Source organism: Delphinus delphis, chromosome 15 (assembly GCF_949987515.2).
Source record: "Delphinus delphis chromosome 15, mDelDel1.2, whole genome shotgun sequence".
NCBI lineage: Eukaryota > Metazoa > Chordata > Mammalia > Artiodactyla > Delphinidae > Delphinus > Delphinus delphis.
Window position 1 is genome coordinate 46,605,058 of NC_082697.1, and position 14,590 is coordinate 46,619,647.

The 14,590-nt window shown below is 46.9% G+C and overlaps 1 protein-coding gene and 1 non-coding gene across 2 annotated transcripts in view; one reads left to right on the forward strand and one right to left on the reverse strand.

Annotated features, from left to right (window-relative positions):
- The window catches only part of RIN2 (Ras and Rab interactor 2), a 208,424-nt gene that overhangs the window by 148,304 nt on the left and 45,530 nt on the right, over positions 1 to 14,590 (reverse strand). The window lies entirely within an intron of this gene.
- TRNAK-UUU (transfer RNA lysine (anticodon UUU)) lies at positions 13,168 to 13,240 on the forward strand. Its single transcript has one exon. It is a non-coding gene; the product is annotated as a tRNA-Lys (tRNA).

Below are 14,590 nucleotides of genomic sequence, written 5' to 3' on the forward strand. Positions count from 1 at the left end.
ATCTATTACGCTCAGCGTTATCATGGTGAGGAATTTAAATGCATTCACCATTTTCTTTTTTAGTGCTTATGGTCGAATTTATTGTGGTCTTTTAAAATTAAGGTCTAATTGACATATGACAACAGTTTCAGTTGTACAACATAAGGATTCAGTATTTGCTTATATTGCAGAATGATCACAGTAAGTCTAGTTCACATGCCTCACCATACATAGTTACAGAATGTTTTTCTTGTGATTAGAACTTTTAAGATCTACCCTCTTATCATCTTTCAAATGTGCAGTACAGTACTGTTAACTACAGTCGCCATGCAGTATATTATATCCCATGACTTACAGCTGGAGGTGTGTGCCTTTTGACTCCCTTCACCCGCTCCCCACACCCCACACCCCACCTCCAGCCTCGATCTGTCCTCTATGACCTTGGTTTTAGTTTCTGTTTTAGATTCCACATATGAGATCATACTGCACTTGCCTTTCTCTGTCTGACTTATTTCCCTAAGCATAATGCCCTCAAGTTCCATCCATGTGGTTGGGAATACATTCATTCTTTAATCCACTTTGCCCAGCAGAGCACAGGACAGATTGTGCGGGATGATGACATCATGGGATGACATCACAGAATGACATCACTGGAACAGGAAGTGGCCACGTTTCAACCCATGGTCTGTCCTGAACATGCTTGGTGCGGAGCTCAGATCTCCCTCTGGGTGTGCAGGATGAGGGGGCCTGTCTGTCGCCCTGGACAGCCAGACAGCCCGACCCAACCTGCCTGTTCCCAGCACGGTGCTCACACACAGATCAGTGATTGGCAAGGGCCGCCCTTGGCTTCCGTCACCATGGGGGCCACACGGGGAAGCACCATGGTTGGTGAGGAGGCAGAGGGAAGGGGGAAACTGTGGCAGGAGACTTTTTTCTAAAAATTAATTTTATTGGAGTATAGTTGCTTTACAATGCTGTGTTAGTTTCACTGTACAGCAAAGTGAATCAGCTACACGTAAACATATATCTCCCCTTTTTTGGATTTCCTTCCCATTTAGGTCACCACGGAGCACTGAGTAGAGTTCTCTGTGCTGTAAAGTTGGTTCTCATTAGTTATCTATTTTATATACAGTAGTGTGTCTATATTAATCCCAAGTTCCCAGTTCATCCCACCGCCCCGCTTTCCCCCTTGGTATTGTGACAAGAGCCTTCACTGTGGTTTCCACAGGGAAGACATGGGTGAGAAGGGCAGGCAGGCTTACATTTGGCTCAGTGGGCTCCGGGACACAGGCCTGTCCCAGGTGGTCTGCTGCCTGGTCCTGGGGTGATCAGGGCAGGGGGATAGTGGTCCAGGCTGGGAGAGGCCCATAAAGGGGGTGGTGGCGGTGTGGGTTCTGGATGGGTGGGTTTGCATTTGAAAGGTGCCCTCACTGGGGTGAGTGGTTGACTATTTCTAGGATGTTACTAAATTGAGGGTCAGCAAGGCCCCAGCTGTTAATACGTCAGAACGCAGAAAATACAGGACATGGTTGATGCACTGGCCCCAAACCTGAAGAAAGGGGCTGTACAACCAAGCCCAACGGTCCAGGGCACCTGAGCGGCCCAGGCAGCTTGTTATCTGGAGGGCCTGGTCAAACCCCAGTCCTGCCTCTGCTGCCCACCTGTCTTCTTCTGCAACCCCGGGGCCCCAGGCACCAAGTTTCTTACCTCGGTGAAGCAGAACTCCCCGTGAAAGCCCGGCCTTGCCCTCAAACACTATACACTGTACCTGTATCTTTCTGTAAGATCAGTGGCCCCCCCACCCCGCCCCCGCGCCACAAACCAAGCACACAGGGTGAGAGCTGCACATCCCTTCCAGCACTGCTCTCCTCCACGCCTTCTGCCTTAAAGGGGCAGGTTCTAAATACCAGATCTCTCCATAGCAGTGTGGCAGCACGTCAAGTCAAGAATAAGACCCCAGATGTAGAAGATGGACTTGAGGACACGGGGAGGGGGAAGGGTAAGCTGGGATGAAATGAGAGAGTAGCATTGACATATATACACTACCAAACATAAAATAGATCGCTAGTGGGAAGCAGCCGCATAGCACAGGGAGATCAGCTCCGTGTTCTGTGGCCACCTAGAGGGGTGGGATAGGGAAGGTGGGAGGGAGGAGATATGGGGATAGATGTATACGTATAACTGATTCACTTTGTTATAAAGCAGAAACTAACACACCATTGTAAAGCAATTATACTCCAATAAAGATGCCAAAAAAAAAAAAAAAAAGAGTAAGACCCCAAAGGAGAGTCACAGGGGAGGAGCCAGCTCTGCCTTTTAGCAGGTGCGTGATGTGGGTGGAGATAATACTACGCGCAAGGTTGCTGCGGATTAAACTGGATGAAGAGTGCCTGCATCATTCATACACGAGTTGTCATCATCACCATCACCATCCTCCTCCTCCTCAGTTAAAACCTCTAGATGCTGCCTTCCCAACTTATAACATTCAAGACCCACCCTAGAGCATCATCTTCTTAGAAATAAGATGTTGCCAGAGACACGGGTCAGAATGCCAGCTCAGCTGTATGACCTTCGCAAGTTACTTCCCTCAGGTTCCTCGTATGTAAAATGAAGATAAAAATACTACTGCTCATAGGACAGAAGTGTTAGTGCAGGTCATCTGAGATGAAGATACCCAGACAGGATCAACTGTGCAAAGACTGTCTTAGAGGGATGCCTGTGGGAGGCTGGGAGAGCCATCCGGCTGAGATGCAAGTCTCCTCCCTGTGAAGGATGGAGGGGAGGAAGGGGGAGGGGAGAGGAACACCCTAGAACACTGTGCAGCCTGAGGAGGGCTGGGGAGGCCCCAGGGGTCATGGAGGCAGTGATGGCCGTCAAAGGAGCCCCCCGTCTCTCAGCAATGGGCCTGACTCAGTATCCCTGCTGGGGTCAGTCACTGGCTGGGAAATTCGGTGACAGATTACGGAGCACAGCGGCTGGGCCCTCAGTCAGTCATGTCCCCTTTAGTTGGAAACGTGCACACGTGAAGCCCTTGGAACGGGGCCGGGCACACGGTGAGCTCTGTGTAAGTGGCTGTCATTGTCATGATTAATTATTACCAATTGCCAGACATGGTATCTGACAGTGGAACGAATAAACACATTAAAAAATCTATGTCAAGGATGATATGACATGAAAGATTATTATTTAACTTTCTTTATGTATTTGTTTTATCTACTGTAATAACAGTTGCAGAAAAAAGCGCTTATATTTCTTTATCCTCCCTGGAACATCTCCTCTATATACAAGTTCATAGTATACATTCAATGAATGTTTGCTGAATAAATAATGAATTCAAAATATCAGGGAATCTATACTGATATAATCTTCAGTACTAGATGGGCTTAACCTTATCTTTGAAATAAATTCATACAAGTTTCCCAGTCTGCCCTTCCTAGGAAGGTTATACATAGTTATTTTTCCAATATTTTATAATAAAAATATCAAACAAAGTCAAAAGAATTTTTCAGTGAACACCCATATACACACCGCCTAGATTCTACCATTAACATTTTACAATACTTATTTTATCATGTATTTATCCATCTATCCATCCCTTTCTCATCCATCAATCCATCTTATTTTTGGTGTATTTCAAAGGAAATTGTAGACATCTGTATTCTCCCCTAAATATATACTTCACCATGCATACAATTAACTAGAGTCCAGCCTTTTTCAGTTTTTATTCTTTTAACGTAAAGTTTACAATGAGATTTTAAATGAATGAAAACGACTTCCAAGCACCAGGACGTTACCTGGTTGAGAGTAGCTGGCAGCTCTTCATTTCTAAGGAGCATTTAATGCCCTGGGTGGGCACAGCATTTGCTTGGAATGTGGCACTCGGCCTCTGTTTACCTGCTTCTTACAGATGCTAGTCATTGCAAGAAGGATGGGGTCTCCAGGAGGCAAGAAGTTTATGAAGAAGCATCCATGGGACGAATGCCTGTGGCCTCCAGGGGGAGAAAGCAGGAGTCACAGAGGGAGAAGTGCAGCTGCGGTGCAGGTACGGCCAGCCCCACGGGAAGCGAGAATGGTGTGCAGAGCTGTCCTGAGTTGGGCTGAGATGGCTGGGCTTTTGTATCTCTGAGGCCATCAGTCCCTGGTCATGGTTATTCCCCTGACCATGGTGCTGTCTGCAGCTGAAGCACCCCTGCAGGGGCTGACATTGAGGGCTGCCGGTGGTGGGCACGCCCAACAGCTGGGGGACAAGTCCCTCCTGGAAGACGGTCTGGTGGCACACCACAGAGTCCACCACACTGTTGACACCTCACTCATTTTATTTTATTTATTGGGCTGCATCAGGTCTTAGTTGCTGCATGCGGGATCTTTGCTGCAGAGCGCAGGCTTAGAGCACACGGGCTTAGTTGCCCCGCAGCATGTGGGATCTCAGTTCCCTGACCAGGAATCGAACCCGCACCCCCTCCTGCAATGGAAGGCAGATTCTTTTCTTTTTTTTTTTAAACATCTTTATTGGAGTATAATTGCTTTACAATGGTGTGTTAGTTTCTGCTTTATAACAAAGTGAATCAGCTATACATATACACATATCCCCCATCTCCTCCCTCTTGCGTCTCCCTCCCACCCTCCTTATCCCACCCCTCTAGGTGGTCACAAAGCACCGAGCTGATCTCCCTGTGCTATGTGGCTGCTTCCCACTAGCTATCTATTTTACATTTGGTAGCGTATATATGCCAATGCTACTCTCTCACTTTGTCCCAGCTTACCCTTCCCCCTCCCCGTGTTCTCAAGTCCATTCTCTACCGTCTGTTGGAAGGCAGATTCTTAACCACTGGACCACCAGGGAAGTCCCGACGCCTCACTCGTTTTAGAGACCCATCATGGGGCAACTGCACAAGCTTTATTCCACAGCAACAGGAAATTCCAGCCAAACCATGTTTAGGGTCCTGGAGTCTGAATTAGCGGCGTGGAGTAGGTTGTGATAAACAGTTGCTTGTATTTAACAGCCGGGTGGGAAATGACTCTGCAAAGGGCTGGAGTTCATGGCTGACTCTTCCATCACTAGAGTGTTCCCCATGTGCCATGGGAGGGCGCTGCACCTCAGGCAGCAGGTGGTACTCACCAAACTGTGCACCAGTGATGTAGCAGAGAGGGACCAGGAAAGGATTTCAGGCTTGTGCCATGTAAGTAAAAAATGATTTGAGACCTGGTGTAAAAACTAATGGACTGGGCTTCCCTGGTGGCACAGTGGTTGAGAGTCCACCTGCCGATGCAGGGGACACGGGTTCGTGCCCCAGTCCGGGAAGATTCCACATGCCACGGAGCAGCTGGGCCCGTGAGCCATGGCCACTGAGCCTGCGCATCCGGAGCCTGCGCTCCACAACAGGAGAGGCCACAACAGTGAGAGGCCCACGTACCGCAAAAAAAAAAAAAAAAAAAAAAAAAAAAAAAAAAAAAAAACCAAAAAAAACTAATGGACTGCTAACCTAGATTCAGAGAACTAGTCAAAATAAAACGTGACACTAGCTAAAGAAGCCAGCAGTCACAGACTTTATACACAGTCGTTAGGATTAGCCTTGGCTGAAAAACCAAATGGTCTCATCAAAATGACATTTTACAATGAAAAATCTATCTCCAGTATCTGAATGTCTGTGCACCCCCCCTAAATTCATGCTGAAAACCTAACACCCAAGGTGGTGGAATTAGAAGATGGGACTCTTGGGAGGTGCTCAGGTCATGAGAGCAGAGCCCACATGAGTAGGATTAGCGCCCTTTTCAAAGAGGCCTCAGAGAGCTCCCTAGTCCCTCCCGCCACGTGAGGACACGAAAGAAATCTGCAACCAGGAAGAGCCTCACCTGACCACGCTGCCGCTGACCTCAGACTTCCAGCCTCCAGAACTGTGGGCAGTAAATTTCTGTTGTCTATAAGCCACCCAGTCCCTGGTGTTTTGCTGCAGCAGCTGGACATTACGCTCTACTCCTTCCTTTAAAACATTAAGTCCCTTCCTGAAGTGGACACCTGTCCTTTGTGGATGCCCCTCTGACCATACTACCCACATCGATAACACCTTACAAGATAATTCCTGTCTTTCCAATGGAGAATGCAGAAAATCAAACAACCAAACCCTCACTTCCTGGCCTCCGTGCTGCTGGGATGCAGTCGTGTGACCTAGGTTCTGCCAAGCAGAAGGGCTCCAGGGAGGCTTTGCTGGGAACGGAAGGGGGCAGGAGTAGAGGCAGGGCCAGGAGCCAGGCAGAGCTGGTGTGGCCTGAGTGGCAGCTGGGAAGGGGTCCCCTGACTCACCAGCTTCCTGACCCTTGGCAGGCTGATTCTGCTGTATCTTTCTGGGAGTCACCTGGGAAGCCCAACCCACTTCTTGATGGGTCGCAGGGGCCTGAGAGCTCTGTTCCTCAACATTTCTTCCTGTATCAACCAGCTAGGGGCGATTCAGTTGTATGCATCTAAAAACTCTGACCAATATACTTCCTGTCACCGACAACAGTGGAAAGGGAATTACAACCTCTTTTGGACCCAACCTGTTTTGTTCTACTTTATCCATCATGCCTCCTGTTCTAAGTCCTTCCCAGCAAATCCGCACTGCCTGCCCTACAACTCTGCGTCTCCAGACCTGTTTATCTACTCTTCCCTCTTCCTAGCATGTCTGGCATGATGTTATCTACCTGCGCACTCTTCCCAAAGCTCTTTCCAGTGGCTGCTTCGCATCTTCTGACGGGTCATTTCAACAGCCCTTAGCGTTCGTGGGCCTGCCATTTGCAGACATGACTATGCTGCAGTGATAACCGCAGGTAATCTGTAAGTTTGCAGAGGCACAAATCTGAATCACTAATACACCAAGGCTGGTGAATTGCCTTGGTTTTTCTCTTCCTTCCACCCCAATACCCATCAGTGCTCGCATTGGCCAAACCCGGCGGGGAGCCAGTTAGCAAAGGGAGCCTGAGGAAATGTAGCTGGTTGGGTCAGTCCGGTTGCCACACGGAGCAGAGTCAGGGAAAAGCAAATTTGGATCTGGGGCAGTGGAGGCAACGACAGCTCGGCAACAGGTCACAGGAGGCAAGAGGACCACAAGAAACAAGACTCTAATTAGAATACAACAAAAGGAGGGCGTGCTCTGTCATGTTCTGTTGATAAGGAATAGAGTTTTGTTGGGTTGGTTTGAAGAGTCAGTAAGCTGTCTCTGGAAGTCAAGAACAAATAAAGCATGTGGCACATATATACAATGGAATATTACTCAGCCGTAAAAAGAAAAGAAATTGAGTTATTTTGTAGTGAGGTGGATGGACCTAGAGACTGTCATACAAAGTGAAGTAAGTCAGAAAGGGAGAAACAAATATCATATATTAACACATATATGTGGAACCTAGAAAACTGGTACAGATGAACCGGTCTGCAAGGCAGAAATAGACACACAGACGTAGAGAACAAACGTATGGACACCAAGGGGGGATAGGAGGGGGTGGGATGAATTGGTAGATTGGGATTGACATATATACACTAACATGTATAAAATAGTTAACTAATAAGAAAGAAAAAAGAACAAATAAATCTATGCATCTATGCACCAGTTCTCACGCTGGATAAAAATGGGGATGAATCGAGAAAAGTGCTACTGTAGCAGCAGGATATTACGGCCAGTGCCAAACACAGGAAATGAGTGAGTGTTTCTGCTACAGAAATCAGGAGGAAACATCAAAGACAGAACTGGTGGGGATTCACCTGTGCACACATATTCTCATAGTGTCATTGTGATCAAAACTGCGCCTGACACGTCCTTGACCCAACTCACTGACAGACCCAGGCCTCGGAAGTTTGAGAAAGTAGTGGGAGGGGCCACCGGTCTTGACTTACTTCCAATTAACAAGGAGGAAGTGATGGGAGAAGTGGAAGCGATGGGAGAAGTGGAAGCGATGAGAGAAATGGAAGTGACCAGCACCACAAGGGAAGACACTCACGTCACATTTATGTTCACGACGGCCAGGAATGAGAAACCTAGTCTGGCTGAGAACCCCGTAATTTCTTTTTTCTTTCTTTTTTTAAAAAATTAATTAATTAATTTAGTTCGTTTTTGGCTGCGTTGGGTCTTCTTTGCTGAGCGTGGGCTTTCTCTAGCTGCAGCGAGCAGGGGTCATCCTTTGTTGCGGTGCACGGGCTTTTCATTGCTGTGACTTCTCTTGTTGCGGAGCACAGGTTCTAGGTGTGCGGGCTTCAGTAGTTGCAGCACACGGGCCCTAGAGCACGCAGGCTTCAGTAGTTGTGGTGCACGGGCTTAGTTGCTCTGAGGCGTGTGGGATCTTCCCGGACTAGGGCTCAAACCCGTGTCCCCTGCATTGGCAGGCGGATTCTTAACCCCTGCGCCACCCGAATCCTGTCATTTCTGAGCAGAGATTCCAAAAAGTTGAAAGGTGAGTTGGAATCTTAAAAAAATGTCCTCCTTCTCAGTTAAGGTGAGACGTTCTTGAAAATGGGGTTCTGACACCACAAACACAAATCATTAGCGAAGAGGTAGAAGAATCCCAACAAGCTGCTGTGTCTGCGCCGACAACTTTGCAGTGAACTCACGGCTAGAAAGGACAAACTACGAGGAACGGTTCCGGAGGCAGAGACGGGTCTAAATGAATGATGTCTACAAGCCTAAGACCCAGGGAAGGGAGTCTTGCAAATAAAGCTAAAGAAAATCATCAAAGAACTTTTTAAAGGTGTTTTTGGAACAAGATAAGGTTGACTGGTGGCAGAATAAAAGAAAACAAACCTACTCAACCCCTGTCCATTGGAGTGTTTAATACCCGTGACAGGAGCAAATAAAGAAAGAAGTAAGACTTCTGGGCTGGGAAGAGGAGGCCAGCATTAACAAGCAGGACTGGATCCTCAAGGCCACGGCACCACTGTAAGAGGGCATCTGGGTGTTCCATGGGCATCTCCATTTCCCAGCCTGGAGGGACCACCTGCCGGGCTCTGATTAAAACTAAAATACACGTGACATGATTTGTGGTCACCATCCAGCATTCACAGGGAATTGAAGAGGTGCTGAGACAAGGTGGGTACGTAATGTTGACCCCTGGTTTCAAAATCAGAGAAGGCACTGGACTCTTCCTTATGAAGATGTGGGCTTCAGGGCCATCTTACGCATGACTCTAACTGGGATTACTGGCAAAACGGTCTATCTTTGGCCAAAAGTGCTCATCCCTGGGGGGGGTCAGCTTGGGTTTCTAAAGACGAGCTATGTCAGCTCAGGGGTGCTCAGAGCAGCTCATAGCTGTTCACACTTGCTATGTTTTTGGCAGGGCTGTTGGGCTAGGAATGGTCAAAACCCGTTAGACGTGGATCTGAATTTCAAAAAAGGAGCTGACAAGTAACGATACCTTTTAAGCAAGATGGAAAATTGTGTGTAACAGGATGACAAAACAGCTGTTAAACGTCCACACGCCCAGAGCCCGTAGTTGATAAATCACTATCACACGGGAGCAGGCCCCAAGTTTCTTCCCATGACCGTTCTGTTCAGGATGTTTTTTAAAAAGTTAAATTAGGATAAGGAGTACATCAAGGTTAAACTGACAAATGGCTTAAAGTAGAGAGAAATGGTAAATCTTCTAAGCCAGTGTTTTCTAAACATCAGTTCTGTGTGAACTGCCTTCATAATTCTCACCACATGGGCTTAAGGATTTTCTTTAAGTTGACTCATTTTAAACTTAAATTTTTAAAAAAAGAAGCTATGTATTTGATGTGTTAATTACATTTTTATACAATAAATTAAGTTCATAAGAATTAAAACGAACAATGAAATAAAAGTGTAAAAAATGCTCATCTGAGTACCACCTAAAAATCTTCTGGGCTATTTCTAGAGGTGTCTGTAACATGCTTTGGAAACATGGGCCCAGGTGACATCATTGGGATACAAGATACCACTCAACTGGCTGAGACAACAGGTTCACAAAATGAAATTTGGTAGAAATAAATGTGAACTCCTGTGAGCAGGGGTACAGAAAGCATTAATGGAGCACATGCTGGGGACGGTGCTGTGGGCCAGGAGCACATGTGAAAGGGACTCTGGATTGAATTGACTCTTCCTGCAAAATGATGGAGATGCCCGAGTCCCTGACGTGCATTTGGGCTCATGGGAGGCAGTTTCTATGTTGCGGCAAGTCCTGCTCCGTGAGTCCCCAGCTCTCACTGAGAATGCGGAGCTCAGCTTTGGTGGGCACCAAGGGTGGGATTCTGCCACACTGGACTGGGGTGAGGTGAACAGAATCCTGGCCACAAAAAGATGAGCTGACAGCCTGGGAAGGTTTTCCCAGGGAAGACTGAGAAGCAGGGTAGGATGGGGCAGGCGGGCTGTCTTCTTACAAATAGGTTCAGCCTGCTGGGCTCAGCCTAGGAAGGACCCATCGGATGATCCGAGCTGCCTACAAACGGGATTGGCTGCCCTGGAAGGAGGGAGCCCCTGATTGCTGGGAAGGACAAGCACAGGCTGCTCAAGCATTTGGAGCTGAGAGAGGCTTAGTCCTGGACCGAGTTCCCCAGAAGCAGAGGTCGAGATGGGGATTCAGATGCACACGGCTTATTGGGGGTGTCTTTGGGAGCGAGAGAGGCAGAGGGGAAGGATAAAGACCCCAGCAAGCCTGTGTTCGCAGCTAAGTCTAGCCTTGGCCTGACCCCACGGGCAGCTCTGTAGCATGAACAGAACCGCGCTTATCCCACAGGAGGCAGGGGCCGGCCTTTTACTGTCAGGCAGGTGGCTTGACCTGCCCTGTGAGGTGTGTCCTCCTAAGTGTCACTGAGAGCAGGCCTCCGGAGAAGGGGGCCCCTGTGATGCCATCAGAACCCAACACCCACCCCAGCCTGTGAGGAGACCTCGGTGCTTTAGGAAGGTGGCTTTTGCGTGTCCTCTCCACCTGGAAATGATTGGTGGCCCCTGAGTTTTTGTAACTAATGTCTGAGTTCAGTTTTAAAAAACTGTTAGAGACCATATTTGTCTTCTTCTTGGCCCCTACTGTGTCCCTGACAGCCAGAACTTGCAAAAATCTCTCTTCTCTAAGAGGCTCCTGTAATTGTTACCATGTCCAAGTCAGGCAGGGGCAGACCCAGGTTTTAGGGGGCCTGAGGCTTATTCTATTTTGGAAGCCCCCTTAATGGGAAAGAATACAAAATTACTAATGCAAGATGCCCACAGGCCACTGGAAGGGCTGGGGGCAAGGCAAGGGCCTAGAGGACCCTTGAGTGTTACTTGATACCCCAAAAATCTACGTCTGCCTGCAGTAATTTTTGCCATGTAAACGGAATATTGTACTATTATTTATTTACCTTTTAAAATTAATTCACTTAAAACCAAATATATCTAAACTCATCCTAAATAATAATCATGGTGGTATCACAATTTGATGCACTAGTTACATGTATTTTAAATAATCTTAAAACAAATCCCTAAGCTCAAAGAAGATTTATCTTTGGTCCATCTAAAATCATCTCATGTTCAACCAAAGGGAGACATAATCCCTTTGGATAAGTGGTGATAGGAAACAGTCTTAGATGCTTCGTTCTCTACCCTAGGTTTCATCCCGAAAGAGTCACCTGGAAGGAGCCTAGTTCAGGCCCCTGAAGCAGGACCCTGCTCAGGTCCAGCTTTCAAAGCATGTTTATACAATTACTAACTCAGTCAGTGCTCACCCAGCCGCTAGGAGGGAAGGGAACAAAGCAGGTTCATTCGCTTACCACCCACTTGCTTTTGCTCAGAGGTCAAACAGCTACGCAGGGGGGAAATCCAACTTAACTCAGTGTCCAGATTTCACAGCATGAACATTTTCACTACCTTTTGCTTCCTTACCATGTTCATTATCAGTCAGCTTTGATTTTAAGATAAGAAACTCCAACAATCAGCAACATCTCCTTGCTATGCGTCTGTGACTATTTAAACAGGGAAGGGTTCCCCCCTCCCAGGGACTCACTAAGTGGGAGGCTTTGAGCAGTGACTTAGTCTCCTTATGCCTTAGTTTCCTCATCAGTAAAGTGGGTATTCAATGAAATAACCTATGGAAAAGCACTTCTTAGTACAATGCCTGGAATACAGTACATCTTTAATATATGTTAGCTATTCTAATGATTATTATCAATCACTAGAATTTTTTTTTTTTAATTTTAAAGCACGGTTTACTAAGTTCCTAGGCCAAGCTAAGAAGTATCTGGGCAAACAGCCACTTCCTTTTACAATGTACATTGTGAAGAAAGAATACACTAAATGCACACAAAGTACTTTCAAGTTAAATTATGTCAAAATTATGTAGCCATAAGAATGCATATATTAGCATGAGCAATAGTGACCATCAGTAATTAAAACTTCATTCTTCTCATCCAAATAGATGTACGTGGTATTTTAGCATCCAGGATTTATAATTGTGTGTATGTGTCTCTCTCATTAGTGTTGATCAGTGGGCACAGTATCTGCTACAATAAAGGTACTTAGAGAGGGTCATGGAAGGATGGCCCCAAGCAAGACAGCTTCATAGATCAAATCAGAACATTAGTTTAGAATCTATTCTTGGCTTTTAAATTTCCTTATTCCCCGTGTCTCTTCGTACTAATATGGGCTCTTCCATCTATTCCATTGATCCAGCCCCTGAAAATTCTTGCCATTCTTTGGATTCATGATAAGAAACTCATCTGTAAGCTCTGAGAAAACACAGGAAGCCCAAGAGGAAAAAAATAGTGCTGCTATCCCACCAGAGCTGCCACTAGTCAAATCTAGGCGGTTTCCACACCACCACCTCAGTCTTGGAGAACTGGTCGACTGGCCCCGGACATGTGCTGCACTATTTCTAGTCTGCAAATGTCCCAGGAAGCTCAGACCTCTGAGCCACCTTGAAATAAAATACACGTGGGTCCATCTTAAAGGATGGAACACAGACTAGAATAAACTCCATGGGCCTAAAGGTTCTGGAGACCATATTCATGAGTAGTCTGAAAACATCCTCCATAAACTTGCAGAAGAGGAATGAGCCTGCTCTAACCTTGCATCCACCTTGCCAGTTCTCTCTTTCCCAACCCATGCACCGAGGATGGGTGTATCTTGGCCGATGATTCATTCAACCATTCTTCTATTTAACACACATGGTGGAGCATCTACAAGGCACCAGGCTGTCAGCATGAGATAACAGACATATTAAAAAGCTACCCTTGGAAATTCCCTGGCGGTCCAGTGGTTAGGACCTGGCGTTTTTACTGCCATGGGTCCAGGTTCAATCCCTGGTCAGGGAACTAAGATCCTGCAAGCCACACATAGAGTGGCCAAAAAAAAAAAAAAAGCTACCCTCTGCACCCAGACATGTACAGCAAGATCACTGTTAAAACTGAGATTTGTCTGGGATGAAGTGAGAGAGTGGCATGGACATATATACACTACCAAATGTAAAATAGATAGCTAGTGGGAAGCAGCCGCATAGCACAGGGAGATCAGCTCAGTGCTTTGTGACCACCTAGAGGGATGGGATAGGGAGGGTGGGAGGGAGACACCAGAGGGAGGAGATATGGGGATGTATGTATATGTATAGCTGATTCACTTTGTTATACAGCAGCAACTAACACACCATTGTAAAGCAATTATACTCCAATAAAGATGTTAAAAAAAAAACCCTGAGATTTGTGACCAGCACAATGGCAACAGAAGACAGAAAGTGTAAGTTCTTCTGAGAAAGACCAGGATTGCTTTACAAAGAAGGCAGCATCGGAGTTGAGCCTGGAAGGATGAGTAGGCAGTGGAAGGGATTCCAGGCAGAGAGAAGAGGGTGAGAAATGCCATTCAGAGGCGAGGGGTGAGCAAGTGCTTTGGGAAGACCATGAATCCAATCTTTCTCAGTATTGCTAGAGCCCCAAGGGTTCTGTGGAGGGGGAACTGGGGTTGCACAGAACAGATCACCTTGTAGGCCAAGCAAACAAACGTAGATTTGACCCTATGGGTGATGACAAGACACCAATGGATACCTCTGAGCAGCAGATGGACATTTTGGGGGGCCAACCAAGGTGGGGGGGGGGAGGATGATCCATGCATATTAAGCGTGAGGCATATATAGGTGAGAAATATTTAAGGGGGTCAGGACTTGATACATGTGGGAGGTGGGTAGAGGATAGGGATTCCCACAGAAGTTTCAGGTTTCAGCTGTAGGAAACTTGGGTAGAAGGTGGTAGAATTCACCAAATTATGGCATCCAGAAAAATGGCAGGTGTAGTGGGAGAAACAAAAACAGATGAACTTTAGAGCAGTGGAATGTGAAGAGACCGTGGGTCACCAAAGTGGAGATGACCGACAGAGCTGGGTATGAGTTTGGAGCTTGGGCACATGGCCAGGGGTTGGAGAGACAGCGTTAGCATAGGCGGGATGGCTAACGGATGCCACGAATGAAATCTGAGGTAAAGCCAGAGGGCTCCGCTAGATCAGAGGACAGCATCACCTGCAGCGATGTGCTGGGACCAGCTCACACCACGTCCAGTTAAGTTCCCGAAATTAAGTCCTGTGAAGCGACTAAAATAGGAAGTAAAGAAAAGGCTAAAGAGAACAAACATTACTGGAATCACATTGACACCAACTGCTGTTCCTCACCGTACCAGCCA